Source organism: Oncorhynchus gorbuscha, unplaced genomic scaffold (assembly GCF_021184085.1).
Source record: "Oncorhynchus gorbuscha isolate QuinsamMale2020 ecotype Even-year unplaced genomic scaffold, OgorEven_v1.0 Un_scaffold_2252, whole genome shotgun sequence".
Taxonomy (NCBI): domain Eukaryota; kingdom Metazoa; phylum Chordata; class Actinopteri; order Salmoniformes; family Salmonidae; genus Oncorhynchus; species Oncorhynchus gorbuscha.
In genome coordinates, this window is record NW_025746812.1 from 65,001 (window position 1) to 85,825 (window position 20,825).

Below are 20,825 nucleotides of genomic sequence, written 5' to 3' on the forward strand. Positions count from 1 at the left end.
GGACCATGTTCTACTAACTGAACTACAGAGGGCCGTGTTCTACTAACTGAACTACAGAGGACCATGTTCTACTAACTGAACTACAGAGGACCATGTTCTACTAACTACAGAGGACCATGTTCTACTAACTGAACTACAGAGGACCATGTTCTACTAACTACAGAGGACCATGTTCTACTAACTGACCTATAGAGGCCCTGGGGCCAGTATCATCAGCTTAAGGCTGTGTTAATATAAAGCAGGAACTCCAGTCTATCCACCAACCCAAGTCCCCAGAAAACACCCTGCTTAATTAGAAAGAAATTAGAAATTAAATATTAAACTGACCACTGCTGCTGCTGCGTGTGCGTGTCTGTGTGTGGTGTGTGTGCGTGTGCGTGTCTGTGTGTGGTGTGTGTGGTGTGTGTGTGTACACGTGTGTTGCTGGAGAGACCAGCTGGTGCTACTGGTCCAGACAAGTCATTATCTTTCCCCAGTGGATCCCTGCGGTGGGTCAGGGCCTCGCAGTAAACCACTATGCCCTACGTGGTGGGAGGGGGGGGGCGAAAGGGATGATGGGGAGGAACGGGAGGGAGGGAGGGAGGGAGGGAGGGAGGGAGGGAGGGAGGGAGGGAGGGAGGGAGGGAGGGAGGGAGGGAGGGAGGGAGGGAGGGAGGGAGGGAGGGAGGGAGGGAGGGAGGGAGGGAGGGAGGGATGAGGAGGAGGAGGGACATTCATATATGATTCTCTATCAACCAGGTCAGTGGTCCCTCAACCTCCTCCAGACACACACACACTACTTGCAAGAGTATTCGCTTTACAAAGACATAATATAAACATACAGCAGTAGGCCTCTTAACAATAATACAGCAGTAGGCCTCTATTAACAATAATACAGCAGTAGGCCTCTATTAACAATAAAACAGCAGTAGGCCTCTATTAACAATAATACAGCAGTAGGCCTCTATTAACAATAATACAGCAGTAGGCCTCTATTAACAATAATACAGCAGTAGGCCTCTATTAACAATAATACAGCAGTAGGCCTCTAATAACAATAATACAGCAGTAGGCCTCTATTAACAATAATACAGCAGTAGGCCTCTAATAACAACAATACAGCAGTAGGCCTCTATTAACAACAATACAGCAGTAGGCCTCTATTAACAATAATACAGCAGTAGGCCTCTTAACAATAATACAGCAGTAGGCCTCTATTAACAATAATACAGCAGTAGGCCTCTATTAACAACAATACAGCAGTAGGCCTCTATTAACAATAATACAGCAGTAGGCCTCTAATAACAATAATACAGCAGTAGGCCTCTATTAACAATAATACAGCAGTAGGCCTCTATTAACAATAATACAGCAGTAGGCCTCTATTAACAATAATACAGCAGTAGGCCTCTATTAACAATAATACAGCAGTAGGCCTCTATTAACAATAATACAGCAGTAGGCCTCTATTAACAATAATACAGCAGTAGGCCTCTATTAACAATAATACAGCAGTAGGCCTCTATTAACAACAATATGATGATCTGTGACATCGTAGCCTACCAGGATAGACCAGCAGTAGGCCTCTATTAACAACAATATGATGATCTGTGACATCGTAGCCTACCAGGATAGACCAGCAGTAGGCCTCTATTAACAACAATATGATGATCTGTGACATCGTAGCCTACCAGGATAGACCAGCAGTAGGCCTCTATTAACAACAATATGATGATCTGTGACATCGTAGCCTACCAGGATAGACCAGCAGTAGGCCTCTATTAACAACAATATGATGATCTGTGACATCGTAGCCTACCAGGATAGACCAGCAGTAGGCCTCTATTAACAACAATATGATGATCTGTGACATCGTAGCCTACCAGGATAGACCAGCAGTAGGCCTCTATTAACAACAATATGATGATCTGTGACATCGTAGCCTACCAGGATAGACCAGCAGTAGGCCTCTATTAACAACAATATGATGATCTGTGACATCGTAGCCTACCAGGATAGACCAGCAGTAGGCCTCTATTAACAACAATATGATGATCTGTGACATCGTAGCCTACCAGGATAGACCAGCAGTAGGCCTCTATTAACAACAATATGATGATCTGTGACATCGTAGCCTACCAGGATAGACCAGCAGTAGGCCTCTATTAACAACAATATGATGATCTGTGACATCGTAGCCTACCAGGATAGACCAGCAGTAGGCCTCTATTAACAACAATATGATGATCTGTGACATCGTAGCCTACCAGGATAGACCAGCAGTAGGCCTCTATTAACAACAATATGATGATCTGTGACATCGTAGCCTACCAGGATAGACCAGCAGTAGGCCTCTATTAACAACAATATGATGATCTGTGACATCGTAGCCTACCAGGATAGACCAGCAGTAGGCCTCTATTAACAACAATATGATGATCTGTGACATCGTAGCCTACCAGGATAGACCAGCAGTAGGCCTCTATTAACAACAATATGATGATCTGTGACATCGTAGCCTACCAGGATAGACCAGCAGTAGGCCTCTATTAACAACAATATGATGATCTGTGACATCGTAGCCTACCAGGATAGACCAGCAGTAGGCCTCTATTAACAACAATATGATGATCTGTGACATCGTAGCCTACCAGGATAGACCAGCAGTAGGCCTCTATTAACAACAATATGATGATCTGTGACATCGTAGCCTACCAGGATAGACCAGCAGTAGGCCTCTATTAACAACAATATGATGATCTGTGACATCGTAGCCTACCAGGATAGACCAGCAGTAGGCCTCTATTAACAACAATATGATGATCTGTGACATCGTAGCCTACCAGGATAGACCAGCAGTAGGCCTCTATTAACAACAATATGATGATCTGTGACATCGTAGCCTACCAGGATAGACCAGCAGTAGGCCTCTATTAACAACAATATGATGATCTGTGACATCGTAGCCTACCAGGATAGACCAGCAGTAGGCCTCTATTAACAACAATATGATGATCTGTGACATCGTAGCCTACCAGGATAGACCAGCAGTAGGCCTCTATTAACAACAATATGATGATCTGTGACATCGTAGCCTACCAGGATAGACCAGCAGTAGGCCTCTATTAACAACAATATGATGATCTGTGACATCGTAGCCTACCAGGATAGACCAGCAGTAGGCCTCTATTAACAACAATATGATGATCTGTGACATCGTAGCCTACCAGGATAGACCAGCAGTAGGCCTCTATTAACAACAATATGATGATCTGTGACATCGTAGCCTACCAGGATAGACCAGCAGTAGGCCTCTATTAACAACAATATGATGATCTGTGACATCGTAGCCTACCAGGATAGACCAGCAGTAGGCCTCTATTAACAACAATATGATGATCTGTGACATCGTAGCCTACCAGGATAGACCAGCAGTAGGCCTCTATTAACAACAATATGATGATCTGTGACATCGTAGCCTACCAGGATAGACCAGCAGTAGGCCTCTATTAACAACAATATGATGATCTGTGACATCGTAGCCTACCAGGATAGACCAGCAGTAGGCCTCTATTAACAACAATATGATGATCTGTGACATCGTAGCCTACCAGGATAGACCAGCAGTAGGCCTCTATTAACAACAATATGATGATCTGTGACATCGTAGCCTACCAGGATAGACCAGCAGTAGGCCTCTATTAACAACAATATGATGATCTGTGACATCGTAGCCTACCAGGATAGACCAGCAGTAGGCCTCTATTAACAACAATATGATGATCTGTGACATCGTAGCCTACCAGGATAGACCAGCAGTAGGCCTCTATTAACAACAATATGATGATCTGTGACATCGTAGCCTACCAGGATAGACCAGCAGTAGGCCTCTATTAACAACAATATGATGATCTGTGACATCGTAGCCTACCAGGATAGACCAGCAGTAGGCCTCTATTAACAACAATATGATGATCTGTGACATCGTAGCCTACCAGGATAGACCAGCAGTAGGCCTCTATTAACAACAATATGATGATCTGTGACATCGTAGCCTACCAGGATAGACCAGCAGTAGGCCTCTATTAACAACAATATGATGATCTGTGACATCGTAGCCTACCAGGATAGACCAGCAGTAGGCCTCTATTAACAACAATATGATGATCTGTGACATCGTAGCCTACCAGGATAGACCAGCAGTAGGCCTCTATTAACAACAATATGATGATCTGTGACATCGTAGCCTACCAGGATAGACCAGCAGTAGGCCTCTATTAACAACAATATGATGATCTGTGACATCGTAGCCTACCAGGATAGACCAGCAGTAGGCCTCTATTAACAACAATATGATGATCTGTGACATCGTAGCCTACCAGGATAGACCAGCAGTAGGCCTCTAATAACAACAATATGATGATCTGTGACATCGTAGCCTACCAGGATAGACCAGCAGTAGGCCTCTATTAACAACAATATGATGATCTGTGACATCGTAGCCTACCAGGATAGACCAGCAGTAGGCCTCTATTAACAACAATATGATGATCTGTGACATCGTAGCCTACCAGGATAGACCAGCAGTAGGCCTCTATTAACAACAATATGATGATCTGTGACATCGTAGCCTACCAGGATAGACCAGCAGTAGGCCTCTATTAACAACAATATGATGATCTGTGACATCGTAGCCTACCAGGATAGACCAGCAGTAGGCCTCTATTAACAACAATATGATGATCTGTGACATCGTAGCCTACCAGGATAGACCAGCAGTAGGCCTCTATTAACAACAATATGATGATCTGTGACATCGTAGCCTACCAGGATAGACCAGCAGTAGGCCTCTATTAACAACAATATGATGATCTGTGACATCGTAGCCTACCAGGATAGACCAGCAGTAGGCCTCTATTAACAACAATATGATGATCTGTGACATCGTAGCCTACCAGGATAGACCAGCAGTAGGCCTCTATTAACAACAATATGATGATCTGTGACATCGTAGCCTACCAGGATAGACCAGCAGTAGGCCTCTATTAACAACAATATGATGATCTGTGACATCGTAGCCTACCAGGATAGACCAGCAGTAGGCCTCTATTAACAACAATATGATGATCTGTGACATCGTAGCCTACCAGGATAGACCAGCAGTAGGCCTCTATTAACAACAATATGATGATCTGTGACATCGTAGCCTACCAGGATAGACCAGCAGTAGGCCTCTATTAACAACAATATGATGATCTGTGACATCGTAGCCTACCAGGATAGACCAGCAGTAGGCCTCTATTAACAACAATATGATGATCTGTGACATCCTACCAGGATAGACCAGCAGTAGGCCTCTAATAACAACAATATGATGATCTGTGACATCCTACCAGGATAGACCAGCAGTAGGCCTCTATTAACAACAATATGATGATCTGTGACATCGTAGCCTACCAGGATAGACCAGCAGTAGGCCTCTATTAACAACAATATGATGATCTGTGACATCGTAGCCTACCAGGATAGACCAGCAGTAGGCCTCTATTAACTACTGTGACAGTAGCCTACCAGGATAGACCAGCAGTATAGACCAGCAGTAGGCCTCTATTAACAACAATATGATGATCTGTGACATCGTAGCCTACCAGGATAGACCAGCAGTAGGCCTCTATTAACAACAATATGATGATCTGTGACATCGTAGCCTACCAGGATAGACCAGCAGTAGGCCTCTAATAACAACAATATGATGATCTGTGACATCGTAGCCTACCAGGATAGACCAGCAGTAGGCCTCTATTAACAACAATATGATGATCTGTGACATCGTAGCCTACCAGGATAGACCAGCAGTAGGCCTCTAATAACAACAATATGATGATCTGTGACATCGTAGCCTACCAGGATAGACCAGCAGTAGGCCTCTAATAACAACAATATGATGATCTGTGACATCGTAGCCTACCAGGATAGACCAGCAGTAGGCCTCTATTAACAACAATATGATGATCTGAGACATCGTAGCCTACCAGGATAGACCAGCAGTAGGCCTCTATTAACAACAATATGATGATCTGTGACATCGTAGCCTACCAGGATAGACCAGCAGTAGGCCTCTATTAACAACAATATGATGATCTGTGACATCGTAGCCTACCAGGATAGACCAGCAGTAGGCCTCTATTAACAACAATATGATGATCTGTGACATCGTAGCCTACCAGGATAGACCAGCAGTAGGCCTCTATTAACAACAATATGATGATCTGTGACATCGTAGCCTACCAGGATAGACCAGCAGTAGGCCTCTATTAACAACAATATGATGATCTGTGACATCATCACCAGGATAGACCAGCAGTAGGCCTCTATTAACAACAATATGATGATCTGTGACATCATCACCAGGATAGACCAGCAGTAGGCCTCTATTAACAACAATATGATGATCTGTGACATCATCACCAGGATAGACCAGCAGTAGGCCTCTATTAACAACAATATGATGATCTGTGACATCATCACCAGGATAGACCAGCAGTAGGCCTCTATTAACAACAATATGATGATCTGTGACATCATCACCAGGATAGACCAGCAGTAGGCCTCTATTAACAACAATATGATGATCTGTGACATCATCACCAGGATAGACCAGCAGTAGGCCTCTATTAACAACAATATGATGATCTGTGACATCATCACCAGGATAGACCAGCAGTAGGCCTCTATTAACAACAATATGATGATCTGTGACATCATCACCAGGATAGACCAGCAGTAGGCCTCTATTAACAACAATATGATGATCTGTGACATCATCACCAGGATAGACCAGCAGTAGGCCTCTATTAACAACAATATGATGATCTGTGACATCATCACCAGGATAGACCAGCAGTAGGCCTCTATTAACAACAATATGATGATCTGTGACATCATCACCAGGATAGACCAGCAGTAGGCCTCTATTAACAACAATATGATGATCTGTGACATCATCACCAGGATAGACCAGCAGTAGGCCTCTATTAACAACAATATGATGATCTGTGACATCATCACCAGGATAGACCAGCAGTAGGCCTCTATTAACAACAATATGATGATCTGTGACATCATCACCAGGATAGACCATGACATTCTGAATGTTAAGAAAACAACCATTTCATGAGTGTAGTGGCTTCCTTTCGTCTTTACCATAGCCACTGCCCAAGCCTGAAGCGGGGTTGTTTGGTACGCATACAGTCCACACTCAAGGTTTCCAAACGGCCAAACATTCCATGACATCCAGGGATATGGTGCAACAAAAATGTTTATTCTTCTTATATCTAACAAATAAATGAGTCTCCAATCAACTTAAAGCACAAAATACTTGATATGGAAAATACATATTATGGTCTGTATGTCTGTATGTCTGTATGTCTGTATGGTCAAAAAACTATACCGCTCCCGCGTCTAGCAAGGACTCCCTCTCCCGAAGGCCCAACTTCCTGCCTTTATCCTAACAAAATTAACACAATACAATGAACAGGCAAGAGGGGGGGCCAAATGGCTGAGTTACAATAACAACAAATTAATATATCTCAATCAGGTAAATATAAATCATAAAGGTACGTACCTAATATTTCATCATTTACATTCATATTTAATATATTTACACAAATATACATGGAGCTCCATATGTTCGGTCTTTTATACAAGTATGTCCAAATCGGCTCTAACATAGACAGGTGCCGGTAGCCTACACACACCTAGCTGGTTGTTATCGTCAGTCAGTCAGAGGCACCACTGAGTCAGAGGTACCGGTCAGACAGAGGAACCACAGTCAGACAGAGGAACCACAGTCAGACAGAGGAACCACAGTCAGACAGAGGAACCAGTCAGTCAGTCAGACAGAGGAACCACAGTCAGACAGAGGAACCACAGTCAGACAGAGGAACCACAGTCAGTCAGACAGAGGAACCACAGTCAGTCAGACAGAGGAACCACAGTCAGTCAGACAGAGGAACCACAGTCAGTCAGACAGAGGAACCACAGTCAGTCAGACAGAGGAACCACAGTCAGCCAGACAGAGGAACCACAGTCAGACAGTCAGAGGAACCACAGTCAGACAGTCAGAGGAACCACAGTCAGACAGAGGAACCAGTCAGACAGAGGAACCAGTCAGACAGAGGAACCACAGTCAGTCGAACCACAGTCAGACAGACAGAGGAACCACAGTCAGTCAGTCAGAGGAACCACAGTCAGTCAGTCAGAGGAACCACAGTCAGCCAGTCAGAGGAACCACAGTCAGCCAGTCAGAGGAACCACAGTCAGCCAGTCAGAGGAACCACAGTCAGCCAGCCAGAGGAACCACAGACAGCCAGCCAGAGGAACCACAGACAGCCAGACGAACCACAGTCAGTCAGCCAGAGGAACCACAGTCAGTCAGCCAGAGGAACCACAGTCAGTCAGCCAGAGGAACCACAGTCAGTCAGCCAGAGGAACCACAGTCAGAGGATCCATGTGCAGAGGAAGTAGGAGATTTATAATTGGAATTACAATGACGGAATGAAGTCGTCGCAGACAAGGACGGGGAACGTAGCAAAATATCCCAAATTAGCCTTGCAATGTTAGCTAGCTAGTTAACTGGCTCATGACAGCCGCAGGTGATCGTAACATTGTTTGTGGTGGTTGTGTTAATGTGTCGACTTAACAACAGGGGGGCAAGTTGACCTGGCATTGCTTCCTGCCCAGTGGGTATAACTGAGTGGATAAACAAGGCTGCTCAGGTAGTCTTCAAATGCCTGTCATTTCCTCTGTGAGAGAGGAGGAGAGTGTCATTTCCTCTGTGAGAGAGGAGGAGAGTGTCATTTCCTCTGTGAGAGAGGAGGAGAGTGTCATTTCCTCTGTGAGAGAGGAGAGTGTCATTTCCTCTGTGAGAGAGGATGAGAATGTCATTTCCTCTGTGTGGGAGAGGAGGAGAGTGTCATTTCCTCTGTGAGAGAGGAGGAGAGTGTCATTTCCTCTGTGAGAGAGGAGGAGAATGTCATTTCCTCTGTGAGAGAGGAGGAGAATGTCATTTCCTCTGTGAGAGAGGATGAGAATGTCATTTCCTCTGTGTGGGAGAGGAGGAGAGTGTCATTTCCTCTGTGAGAGAGGAGGAGAGTGTCATTTCCTCTGTGAGAGAGGAGGAGAATGTCATTTCCTCTGTGAGAGAGGAGGAGAATGTCATTTCCTCTGTGAGAGAGGAGGAGAATGTCATTTCCTCTGTGAGAGAGGAGGAGAATGTCATTTCCTCTGTGAGAGAGGAGGAGAATGTCATTTCCTCTGTGAGAGAGGAGGAGAATGTCATTTCCTCTGTGAGAGAGGAGGAGAATGTCATTTCCTCTGTGAGAGAGGAGGAGAATGTCATTTCCTCTGTGAGAGAGGAGGAGAGTGTCATTTCCTCTGTGAGAGAGGAGGAGAGTGTCATTTCCTCTGTGAGAGAGGAGGAGAGTGTCATTTCCTCTGTGCGAGAGGAGGAGAATGTCATTCTCTCTGTGCGAGAGGAGGAGAATGTCATTTCCTCTGTGAGAGAGGAGGAGAATGTCATTTCCTCTGTGCGAGAGGAGGAGAATGTCATTTCCTCTGTGAGAGAGGAGGAGAGTCATTTCCTCTGTGAGAGAGGAGGAGAATGTCATTTCCTCTGTGCGAGAGGAGGAGAATGTCATTTCCTCTGTGCGAGAGGAGGAGAGTCATTTCCTCTGTGAGAGAGGAGGAGTGTCATTTCCTCTGTGAGAGAGGAGGAGTGTCATTTCCTCTGTGAGAGAGGAGGAGAATGTCATTTCCTCTGTGAGAGAGGAGGAGAATGTCATTTCCTCTGTGAGAGAGGAGGAGAATGTCATTTCTTCTGTGAGAGAGGAGGAGAATGTCATTTCCTCTGTGAGAGAGGAGGAGAATGTCATTTCCTCTGTGAGAGAGGAGGAGAATGTCATTTCCTCTGTGCGAGAGGAGGAGAATGTCATTTCCTCTGTGAGAGAGGAGGAGAATGTCATTTCCTCTGTGAGAGAGGAGGAGAATGTCATTTCCTCTGTGAGAGAGGAGGAGAATGTAATTTGCTCTGTGAGAGAGGAGGAGAATGTCATTTCCTCTGTGAGAGAGGAGGAGAATGTCATTTCTTCTGTGAGAGAGGAGGAGAATGTCATTTCTTCTGTGAGAGAGGAGGAGAATGTCATTTCCTCTGCAGGATATTAGACACAGAGAGATGGGAGGGATATGGTGTGAGGGGTCTGGGCTACAGGATATCAGACCCAGAGAGATGGGAGGGATATAGTGTGAGGGGTCTGGGCTACAGGATATCAGACCCAGATAGATGGGAGGGATATGGTGTGGGGGGTCTGGGCTACAGGATATCAGACCCAGATAGATGGGATGGATATGGTGTGAGGGGTCTGGGCAACAGGATATCAATCCTCTAGAAAACGGACCACGAGGTAGACAGAACGAGATCTAAAAAGCAATGAGACCAACATCCATTCGTCAATCAGTACCTCCACTTTCTTTCCATCCCGTGTGTGTGTGTGTGTGTGTGTGTGTGTGTGTGTGTGTGTGTGTGTGTGTGTGTGTGTGTGTGTGTGTGTGTGTGTGTGTGTGTGTGTGTGTGTGTGTGTGTGTGTGTGTGTGTGTGTGTGTGTGTGTGTGTGTGTGTGTCTCTCTCTCTCAATACCTCCAGTTTCTTTCCGTCCTCGTCGTAGACGGTCATGGTGACCTCGACATTCTTGGGGGTGGACTTGCTGCCTTTATCAAACTCTCCCTGAACCAGGGTTACGTAGATATCGTTACGCACGTCACCTGAGGGGAAACAAAACAGGTTTACACACACACCTCACTGACAAAGGGTCGTGTCCTGACTGTAGACCCGCATGCTGAACGTGGACCTCACGGACAAAGGGTCGTGTCCTGACTGTAGACCCGCATGCTGAACGTGGACCTCACTGACAAAGGGTCGTGTCCTGACTGTAGACCCGCATGCTGAACGTGGACCTCACTGACAAAGGGTCGTGTCCTGACTGTAGACCCGCATGCTGAACGTGGACCTCACTGACAAAGGGTCGTGTCCTGACTGTCGACCCGCATGCTGAACGTGGCCCTGAACGTGGACCTCACTGACAAAGGGTCGTGTCCTGACTGTAGACCCGCATGCTGAACGTGGACCTCACTGACAAAGGGTCGTGTCCTGACTGTAGACCCGCATGCTGAACGTGGACCTCACTGACAAAGGGTTGTGTCCTGACTGTAGACCTGCATGCTGAACGTGGACCTCACGGACAAAGGGTCGTGTCCTGACTAGACCCGCATGCTGAACGTGGACCTCACGGACAAAGGGTCGTGTTCTGACTGTAGACCCGCATGCTGAACGTGGACCTCACTGAGAAAGGGTACCAAAATGGCCCCAAGTCAGACTAGGACCAAATATAGAATCTTTAACACCGGTGTGAATGTCACAGTGGAAAGAGGGCCTGGTACTATCAATCAATCAAACACATTTATTTATAAAGCCCTTCTTACATCAGCCGATATCTCAAAGTGCTGTACAGAAACCCAGCCTAAAACCCCAAACAGCAAACAATGCAGGTGTAGAAGCACGGTGGCTAGGAAAAACTCCCTAGAAAGGACAGAACTCTAGGAAGAAACCTAGAGAGGAACCAGGCTATGAGGGGTGGCCAGTCCTCTTCTGGCTGTGCCAGGTGGAGATTATAACAGAACATGGCCAAGATGTTCAAATGTTCATAGATGACCAGCATGGTCAAATAATAATAATCACAGTGGTTGTAGAGGGTGGAACAGGTCAGCACCTCAGGAGTAAATGTCAGTTCAGAGTTAGAGACAGCAGGTGTGGTAGAGAGGGTGAGAACTACCTGGTATGACGATCTCTGAATGAATCATGATGCTACCTGGTATGACGATCTCTGAATGAATCATGATGCTACCTGGTATGACGATCTCTGAATGAATCATGATGCTACCTGGCATGACATGATGCTACCTGGTATGACGATCTCTGAATGAATCATGATGCTACCTGGCATGACATGATGCTACCTGGTATGACGATCTCTGAATGGATCATAATGCTACCTGGTATGACGATCTCTGAATGGATCATAATGCTACCTGGTATGACGATCTCTGAATGGATCATAATGCTACCTGGTATGACGATCTCTGAATGAATCATGATGCTACCTGGCATGACATGATGCTACCTGGTATGACGATCTCTGAATGAATCATGATGCTACCTGGCATGACATGATGCTACCTGGCATGACGACCTCTGAATGGATCATGATGCTACCTGGTATGACATGATGCTACCTGGCATGACGACCTCTGAATGGATCATGAGGAACCTGGCCTGAAGATCTCTGAATGAATCATGATGCTACCTGGCATGATGATCTCTGGGAAGCCCATCTTGCGGGCCACGGCTGTGGAACGGTCAACCAGGTGAGGGAAGTCCTTCCTGATCTGATGGATATCACCCGGAAGCAGTTTCAGGGTCACCCACAGACCTGGGAACAGGGAATACGACATGTTATCAGTCAAATCAGAGCAGCTTCAGGGAGTCACCCACAGACCTGGGAACAGGGAGGGAGGGACTAGAGACCGTTGTTAAGGAAGCTACTACCAACATATGACGATCTCAGTGGGAACCTCCAGTCGGAACCTCCAGTCGGTATGACAACCAAGACTAATTGCCGGAGGTCGAGGAGTCTAAATTTGCCAGCTGGAGGCAAGACACACAATGTTTTCTACTTCAGGAAACTGACCCTTTCTAGTTTATGAAGAGGTGTTTCTATGGTAACTAAACGTAGTTTTACAGTGTTCCACACATAAACCCGTTAAAACATCCTGCAGTTAATTCTGTTCATGTGGTCATCAGTGTATAAATGCTTCCTTCAGGAAACATGGGTCATATCAGACACGACATTTACATCGTACTGAAACACAACACGGAGCAGTAGCTGGAACATCCTCAGGTAATTTGCCCCCCATGCCCCCCGCCCCCTTTATTCCCTATGAAGTGCACTACTTTTGACCAGGGGCCCGTAGTTCACTATGTATGGAAAACAGGTGCTGTTTGGAACACAGTCAGAGAGACAGTGGGACCTGTCAACAGAGGAGGTCAGTCTGTCTGAGGGTCTGTCTCCTCTTAAACCAAATGGACCCAATATGTAGTGATGATATACTGGGTCTGTAGTGATGATATACTGGGTCTGTAGTGATGATATACTGGGTCTGTAGTGATGAGGGTCTGTAGTGATGAGGGTCTGTAGTGATGAGGGTCTGTAGTGATGATCTACTGGGTCTGTAGTGATGATCTACAGGGTCTGTAGTGATGATATACTGGGTCTGTAGTGACGATATACTGGGTCTGTAGTGATGAGGGTCTGTAGTGATGAGGGTCTGTAGTGATGAGGGTCTGTAGTGATGATCTACTGGGTCTGTAGTGATGATCTACTGGGTCTGTAGTGATGATCTACTGGGTCTGTAGTGATGATATACTGGGTCTGTAGTGATGAGGGTCTGTAGTGATGAGGGTCTGTAGTGATGAGGGTCTGTAGTGATGAGGGTCTGTAGTGATGATATACTGGGTCTGTAGTGATGAGGGTCTGTAGTGATGATATACTGGGTCTGTAGTGATGATATACTGGGTCTGTAGTGATGATATACTGGGTCTGTAGTGATGAGGGTCTGTAGTGATGAGGGTCTGTAGTGATGAGGGTCTGTAGTGATGATATACTGGGTCTGTAGTGATGATATACTGGGTCTGTAGTGATGATATACTGGGTCTGTAGTGATGAGGGTCTGTAGTGATGATCTACTGGGTCTGTAGTGATGATCTACTGGGTCTGTAGTGATGATATACTGGGTCTGTAGTGATGATCTACTGGGTCTGTAGTGATGAGGGTCTGTAGTGATGATATACTGGGTCTGTAGTGATGATCTACTGGGTCTGTAGTGATGATCTACTGGGTCTGTAGTGATGATCTACTGGGTCTGTAGTGATGATCTACTGGGTCTGTAGTGATGATCTACTGGGTCTGTAGTGATGATATACTGGGTCTGTAGTGATGATATACTGGGTCTGTAGTGATGATATACTGGGTCTGTAGTGATGATATACTGGGTCTGTAGTGATGATCTACTGGGTCTGTAGTGATGATCTACTGGGTCTGTAGTGATGATCTACTGGGTCTGTAGTGATGATATACTGGGTCTGTAGTGATGATATACAGGGTCTGTAGTGATGAGGGTCTGTAGTGATGAGGGTCTGTAGTGATGAGGGTCTGTAGTGATGAGGGTCTGTAGTGATGATCTACTGGGTCTGTAGTGATGATCTACTGGGTCTGTAGTGATGATCTACTGGGTCTGTAGTGATGATATACTGGGTCTGTAGTGATGAGGGTCTGTAGTGATGAGGGTCTGTAGTGATGAGGGTCTGTAGTGATGAGGGTCTGTAGTGATGATATACTGGGTCTGTAGTGATGAGGGTCTGTAGTGATGAGGGTCTGTAGTGATGATATACTGGGTCTGTAGTGATGATATACTGGGTCTGTAGTGATGAGGGTCTGTAGTGATGAGGGTCTGTAGTGATGAGGGTCTGTAGTGATGATCTACTGGGTCTGTAGTGATGATCTACTGGGTCTGTAGTGATGATCTACTGGGTCTGTAGTGATGATATACTGGGTCTGTAGTGATGAGGGTCTGTAGTGATGATATACTGGGTCTGTAGTGATGATATACTGGGTCTGTAGTGATGATCTACTGGGTCTGTAGTGATGATCTACTGGGTCTGTAGTGATGATCTACTGGGTCTGTAGTGATGATATACTGGGTCTGTAGTGATGATCTACTGGGTCTGTAGTGATGATATACTGGGTCTGTAGTGATGATCTACTGGGTCTGTAGTGATGAGGGTCTGTAGTGCTGATCTACTGGGTCTGTAGTGATGAGGGTCTGTAGTGATGATCTACTGGGTCTGTAGTGATGAGGGTCTGTAGTGATGATATACTGGGTCTGTAGTGATGATATACTGGGTCTGTAGTGATGATATACTGGGTCTGTAGTGATGATATACTGGGTCTGTAGTGATGATCTACTGGGTCTGTAGTGATGATATACTGGGTCTGTAGTGATGATATACTGGGTCTGTAGTGATGATATACTGGGTCTGTAGTGATGATATACTGGGTCTGTAGTGATGAGGGTCTGTAGTGATGATATACTGGGTCTGTAGTGATGAGGGTCTGTAGTGATGATCTACTGGGTCTGTAGTGATGATCTACTGGGTCTGTAGTGATGAGGGTCTGTAGTGATGAGGGTCTGTAGTGATGATATACTGGGTCTGTAGTGATGATCTACAGGGTCTGTAGTGATGATATATGATATACTGGGTCTGTAGTGACGATATGCTGGGTCTGTAGTGACGAGGGTCTGTAGTGATGAGGGTCTGTAGTGATGATATACTGGGTCTGTAGTGATGAGGGTCTGTAGTGATGAGGGTCTGCAGTGATGAGGGTCTGCAGTGATGATATACTGGGTCTGTAGTGATGATCTACTGGGTCTGTAGTGATGAGGGTCTGTAGTGATGATCTACTGGGTCTGTAGTGATGATATACTGGGTCTGTAGTGACGATATACTGGGTCTGTAGTGACGATATACTGGGTCTGTAGTGATGAGGGTCTGTAGTGATGAGGGTCTGTAGTGATGAGGGTCTGTAGTGATGATATACTGGGTCTGTAGTGATGATATACTGGGTCTGTAGTGATGAGGGTCTGTAGTGATGATATACTGGGTCTGTAGTGATGAGGGTCTGTAGTGATGAGGGTCTGTAGTGATGATATACTGGGTCTGTAGTGATGAGGGTCTGTAGTGATGATATACTGGGTCTGTAGTGATGAGGGTCTGTAGTGATGATATACTGGGTCTGTAGTGATGAGGGTCTGTAGTGATGAGGGTCTGTAGTGATGATATACTGGGTCTGTAGTGATGATCTACTGGGTCTGTAGTGATGAGGGTCTGTAGTGATGATATACTGGGTCTGTAGTGATGATATACTGGGTCTGTAGTGATGATCTACTGGGTCTGTAGTGATGATCTACTGGGTCTGTAGTGATGAGGGTCTGTAGTGATGATATACTGGGTCTGTAGTGATGAGGGTCTGTAGTGATGAGGGTCTGTAGTGATGAGGGTCTGTAGTGATGAGGGTCTGTAGTGATGATATACTGGGTCTGTAGTGATGATATACTGGGTCTGTAGTGATGATCTACTGGGTCTGTAGTGATGATATACTGGGTCTGTAGTGATGATATACTGGGTCTGTAGTGATGATATACTGGGTCTGTAGTGATGAGGGTCTGTAGTGATGATATACTGGGTCTGTAGTGATGATCTACTGGGTCTGTAGTGATGAGGGTCTGTAGTGATGATCTACTGGGTCTGTAGTGATGATCTACTGGGTCTGTAGTGATGATCTACTGGGTCTGTAGTGATGAGGGTCTGTAGTGATGATATACTGGGTCTGTAGTGATGAGGGTCTGTAGTGATGATATACTGGGTCTGTAGTGATGATATACTGGGTCTGTAGTGATGATCTACTGGGTCTGTAGTGATGAGGGTCTGTAGTGATGATATACTGGGTCTGTAGTGATGATCTACTGGGTCTGTAGTGATGATCTACTGGGTCTGTAGTGATGATATACTGGGTCTGTAGTGATGATATACTGGGTCTGTAGTGATGATCTACTGGGTCTGTAGTGATGATCTACTGGGTCTGTAGTGATGATCTACTGGGTCTGTAGTGATGATCTACTGGGTCTGTAGTGATGATATACTGGGTCTGTAGTGATGATATACTGGGTCTGTAGCTCACGGCACAAAACCTCATTACTACAGAACTGTCTTTAATGGTTCATGTTGCATAGGCTTATGTTATTTAAAGTCAAGACTTCTGAGAGCTAGATCTGGGCTTGAATTTTGACTCAGAAAGGGAACAGCCACTCTCCTCTCCTCTCCTCTCCTCTCCTCTCCTCTCCTCTCCTCTCCTCTCCTCTCCTCTGACTGTTGAAAGGTCCATAATAAAGGCTGTGTATCTCCGTGGCGACACACACACACACACACACACACACACAACACCCACACACACACAGACACCGCTGAGTCCTCACTGTGCTCTGTGTATCTCCTTGGCGACACACACACCTACCCACCCACACACACACAGACACCGCTGAGTCCTCACTGTGCTCTGTGTATCTACTTGGCGACACACACACACCTACCCACCCACACACACACAGACACCGCTGAGTCCTCACTGTGCTCTGTGTATCTACTTGGCGACACACACACCTACCCACCCACAGAGGCTGTTCTCCTCCCTCTACAAAACCCTCTTCAGGTGGTCTGGGGTCTAAAGCCATTCAACATGACAACACCACAGAGGCTGTCCTCCTCCCTCTACAAATAATATATATAATATATGCCATTTAGCAGACGCTTTTATCCAAAGCGACTTACAGTCATGTGTGCATACATTCTACGTATGGGTGGTCGCGGGGATCGAACCCACTACCCTGGCGTTACAAGTGCCATGCTCTACCAACTGAGCTACAGACCACCCTCTTCAGGTGGTCTGGGGTCTAAAGCCATTCAACATGACAACAGAGGCTGTTCTCCTCCCTCTACAAAACCCTCTTCAGGTGGTCTGGGGTCTAAAGCCATTCAACATGACAACAGAGGCTGTTCTCCTCCCTCTACAAAACCCTCATCAGGTGGTCTGGGTTCTACTAAAGCATGACATGTCAATCCAACAGTTGTTACTAACACATCTACAGTATTGGAAAATGGCCCATCGTCCTTTAGTCAGGCCCCAGGCCCGTCGTCCTTTAGTCAGACCCCAGGCCCGTCGTCCTTTAGTCAGACCCCAGGCCCGTCGTCCTTAAGTCAGACCCCACGCCCGTCGTCCTGTAGTCAGACCCCACGCCCGTCGTCCTGTAGTCAGACCCCAGGCCCGTCGTCCTGTAGTCAGGCCCCAGGCCCGTCGTCCTGTAGTCAGGCCCCAGGCCCGTCGTCCTTTAGTCAGGCCCCAGGCCCGTGGGTCAGCCCTTAGTCAGGCCCCAGGCCCGTGGGTCCTTTAGTCAGGCCCCAGGCCCGTGGGTCCTTTAGTCAGGCCCCAGGCCCGTCGTCCTTTAGTCAGGCCCCAGGCCCGTCGTCCTTTAGTCAGGCCCCAGGCCCGTCGTCCTTTAGTCAGGCCCCAGGCCCGTCGTCCTTTAGTCAGGCCCCAGGCCCGTCGTCCTTTAGTCAGGCCCCAGGCCCGTCGTCCTTTAGTCAGGCCCCAGGCCCGTCGTCCTTTAGTCAGACCCCAGGCTAGTCGTCATTTAGTGAGGCCCCAGGCCCGTCGTCCTTTAGTGAGACCCCAGGCCCGTCGTCCTTTAGTCAGACCCCAGGCCCGTCGTCCTTTAGTCAGGCCCCAGGCCCGTCGTCCTTTAGGTCAGGCCCCAGGCCCGTCGTCCTTTAGTCCGGCCCCAGGCCCGTCGTCCTGTAGTCCGGCCCCAGGCCCGTCGTCCTGTAGTCCGGCCCCAGGCCCGTCGTCCTGTAGTCCGGCCCCAGGCCCGTCGTCCTGTAGTCCGGCCCCAGGCCCGTCGTCCTGTAGTCAGGCCCCAGGCCCGTCGTCCTGTAGTCAGGCCCCAGGCCCGTCGTCCTGTAGTCAGGCCCCAGGCCCGTCGTCCTGTAGTCAGGCCCCAGGCCCGTCGTCCTTTAGTCAGGCCCCAGGCCCGTCGTCCTTTAGTCAGGCCCCAGGCCCGTCGTCCTTTAGTCAGGCCCGTCGTCCTTTAGTCAGGCCCCAGGCCCGTCGTCCTTTAGTCAGGCCCCAGGCCCGTCGTCCTTTAGTCAGGCCCGTCGTCCTTTAGTCAGGCCCCAGGCCCGCCGTCCTTTAGTCAGGCCCCAGGCCCGTCGTCCTTTAGTCAGGCCCCAGGCCCGTCGTCCTTTAGTCAGACCCCAGGCCAGTCGTCATTTAGTGAGGCCCCAGGCCCGTCGTCCTTTAGTGAGACCCCAGGCCCGTCGTCCTTTAGTCAGACCCCAGGCCCGTCGTCCTTTAGTCAGGCCCCAGGCCCATCGTCCTTTAGGTCAGGCCCGCCGTCCTTTAGTCCGGCACGCCGTCCTTTAGTCCGGCCCCAGGCCCGCCATCCTTTAGTCCGGCCCCAGGCCCGTCATCCTTTAGTCCGGCCCCAGGCCCGTCGTCCTTTAGTCAGGCCCCAGGCCCGTCGTCCTTTAGTCAGGCCCCAGGCCCGTCGTCCTTTAGTCAGGCCCCAGGCCCGTCGTCCTTTAGTCAGGCCCCAGGCCCGTTATGTCAGACCCCAGGCCTGTCATCCTTTAGTTAGACCCCAGGCCAGTCATCCTTTAGTCAGACCCCAGGCCAGTCATCCTTTAGTCAGGCCCCAGGCCCGTCGTCCTTTAGTCAGGCCCCAGGCCCGTTGTCAGACCCCAGGCCCGTCATCCTTTAGTCAGACCCGTCGTCCTTTAGTCAGACCCCAGGCCCGTCGTCCTATAGTCAGACCCCAGGCCCGTCGTCCTTTAGTCAGACCCCAGGCCCGCGTCCTTGTAGTCAGACCCCAGGCCCGTCGTCCTTTAGTCAGACCCCAGGCCCGTCATCCTTTAGTCAGACCCCAGGCCCGTCATCCTTTAGTCAGGCCCCAGGCCCGTCATCCTTTAGTCAGGCCCCAGGCCCGTCGTCCTGTAGTCAGGCCCCAGGCCCGTCGTCCTGTAGTCAGGCCCGTCGTCAGACCCCAGGCCCGTCGTCCTTTAGTCAGACCCCAGGCCCGTCATCCTTTAGTCAGACCCCAGGCCCGTCATCCTTTAGTCAGACCCCAGGCCCGTCATCCTTTAGTCAGACCCCAGGCCCGTCATCCTTTAGTCAGACCCCAGGCCCGTCATCCTTTAGTCAGACCCCAGGCCCGTCATCCTTTAGTCAGGCCCCAGGCCCGTCGTCCTTTAGTCAGGCCCCAGGCCCGTCGTCCTTAGCTTCAGGCCCCAGGCCCGCCGCTCCTTAGTCAGGCCCCAGGCCCGTCGTCCCTTAGTCAGGCCCCAGGCCCGGCCCCCGTCGTCCTTTAGGTCAGGCCCCAGGCCCGTCGGTCCTTTAGGTCACCCCAGCCCGCCGATCTTTAGTCCTTAGGCCGTCCTTAATCCGGCCCCAGGCCCGTCGTTCTTTAGGTCAGACCCAGGCCCGTGGTCCTTTGGTCAGACCCCAGGCCGTGTCCTTTAGTCCGGCCCCAGGCCCTTTAGTCCGGCCCCAGGCCCGTTGGTCAGACCCCAGGCCCGTTATTTCAGACCCCAGGCCCGTTATGTCAGACCCCAGGCCTGTCATCCTTTAGTCAGGCCCCAGGCCCGTCGTCCTTTAGTCAGGCCCCAGGCCCGTCGTCCTTTAGTCAGGCCCCAGGCCCGTGGAGTATGTCAGACCCCAGGCCCGCAGGACCCCAGGCCCGCCTTTAGTCAGACCCCAGGCCTGTCATCCCCAGGCCTGTCATCCTTTAGTCAGGCCCCAGGCCCGTTATGTCCTTAGAGGCCCCAGGCCCGTCATCCTTTAGTCAGGCCCCAGGCCCGTCGTCCTTTAGTCAGGCCCCAGGCCCGTCGTCCTTTAGTCAGGCCCCAGGCCCGTCGTCCTTTAGTCAGACCCCAGGCCCGTTATGTCAGACCCCAGGCCTGTCATCCTTTAGTCAGGCCCCAGGCCCGTCGTCCTTTAGTCAGGCCCCAGGCCCGTCGTCCTTAGTCAGGCCCCAGGCCCGTCTCCTTTAGTCAGGCCCCAGGCCCGTAT

General features: G+C 48.6%; 1 non-coding gene and 1 pseudogene across 1 annotated transcript; both read right to left on the reverse strand.

Annotated features, from left to right (window-relative positions):
• The window catches only part of LOC124025447, a 76,783-nt pseudogene extending 56,405 nt beyond the window's left edge, over window positions 1-20,378 (reverse strand).
• Window positions 17,561-17,635, reverse strand: trnat-ugu. The gene has a single exon. It is a non-coding gene; the product is annotated as a tRNA-Thr (tRNA).
• Window positions 20,379-20,825: the final 447 nt, after the last annotated feature.